This window comes from Chrysochloris asiatica, unplaced genomic scaffold (assembly GCF_000296735.1).
Source record: "Chrysochloris asiatica unplaced genomic scaffold, ChrAsi1.0 scaffold00520, whole genome shotgun sequence".
In the NCBI taxonomy this organism is placed as follows: Eukaryota; Metazoa; Chordata; class Mammalia; order Afrosoricida; family Chrysochloridae; genus Chrysochloris; species Chrysochloris asiatica.
The window spans coordinates 581,892-583,936 of NW_006409038.1; positions in this window are offsets into that span (position 1 = coordinate 581,892).

Consider the following 2,045-nt stretch of genomic DNA (forward strand, 5'->3'; position numbering starts at 1 on the left):
GACATTGTTTCATTCTGCTGTGCATGGGGTCATTACGAGTCGGTTCCAACTCGATAGCACCTGACAACAACAACAAGCTGCTGCTCTGTTGGAAAAATATGAGGTCTTCTGCTACTTTAAAGGTTTACAGCCTTTAAAATCCTATACAGGGTTTATATGAGTTAGAACAGAATCTTTGACACTTAACAACAACAGTACAAAATAACAAATCTCAAACTAATGTCAAAGCTAAAGTACAGGAAAACAGCCAAAAGACTTAAAATGTGAGCCTGGCAAGATGGCATACTAGGCAGACATGTTATACTGAACCTCCTTCTTCCCTTCTATGGGAGATAAGGGCTGTAGATATAGCCTTTGAATGTGTGATGTGAGGCCCAGTTACATGGTGCTATGTGTGCATTTAAATAATACAGAACAATAGTTACTGAGATTTAACATTGAAATTTGTCTTGATGCTTAGGGCCAAAACTGTTGCTTTCCTTCTTAATATACTGAAGCGCTCAAATGGGCTATGCCTGGATCCACTAACATTTCTAGGAGGGCCTGATTAAAAGGAGGTATAGGTTTGAATCTATCTTGGGGGAGGGATTGGTGGAGTGGTGATGCGTTCAGTCTCTACTAAGGCCCAGTAACAAGCTAAGAACTGTTTTTCATAAGGAGAGTAAATATCTGCAGAGGATGGCAGGGCTTTGTTCTAAATTCTAGGAGATTGCTCTGGGATTCACCAGTAGAGACCTGCCCAAGACTTCAAATTGCATCTCTGTCACTGATATTTCAAGCTCTAATGGATCAGTTGGGTCATATGGTCCAAATGGCTGTTCAGCTTATGTTGTTGTTAAGTGCCAACGAGTTTGTTCTGACTCAAAGCAACCCTGTATAGGGTTTCTGAGGAGCAGCTGGTGAGCTTGAACTGACTACCTTGAGGTTCACAAAGACCCTGAAATCCAGCATGCTAACCCCTTAGCACCACACCAGAATCCTGTATATGCTGTAGTATTCTCTTGTTCTGAGCACCAAGTCACTTGATTAATATGCCAGAGTAGTACATCTAAATGAGGGTTATGTTTTCTCATAAATTCAAAGATGCCCACCAGGCACTGTGCCTCTATTTTTTAGTTGTGGGAGGGACCATATGCAATAACAGCCTTCACTGTAGTAAGACTATCTTGACAGGTTCCATGGCACTGAACCCCAAGAAGTTTCACTAGGATGGAAAGCACCTGAATTTGTGTCAGGTTAGTTGTCTACCCTATCTTACTCAAATTGTTGACCAATAAATCTAGAATCACTGATATACATTTTTTTAAACTAGGTCCAAGCAACATAATGCCATCAATATAATGGACCAGTATGATTTATTGTGACAGAGATAGACAATAAAGTTCTCTGAGGACTAGATTGTGACGTAGTATTAGAGAATTGATATGACCCTGAAGTAGGGTAGCAAAAAAATATTTTGACATTGCCAAACTAAGCAAAAAGTTTCTGGTGATCTCTAGAAACTGAAATTGAGAAAAAGGCATTGGCTAGATCAACACCTGCATACCAGATACCAGGAGATACATTAATTTGCTCAAGCAATGAAACAACATCTGGAACAGTAGCTACAATTAGAATCAACACCTGGTTAGGTTTATTTTAGTCCATTCTCATTTCCAATATCTATCTATGTTGCACAAGCCAGATAGGTTAGTTATAAGGGGAAGTGGTGGAAATCACCATCCCTGCATCCTTCAGGTCCTTGATGGTGGCACTAATCTCTGGAATCCAGACAGGAATGTGATATTGCTTTCAGTTTACTATTTTCCTAGGTAGAGGCAATTCTAATGGCTTCCACTTGGCTTTTTGTTACTTAACAGCACTTATTCCACATTTCAGGAATCCAATTGCTGAATATGTCTATTCCAAATGTTATGCCAGTTTTGTCAGCTGCTGAATATATCTACTCCAATTATGCATTATGGAACTGGGGGAATTATTGCAGGTTGTGATCAGGGACCCACTGTAATACAGACCTTAGCTAAGATTCCATTAATCACGTTACC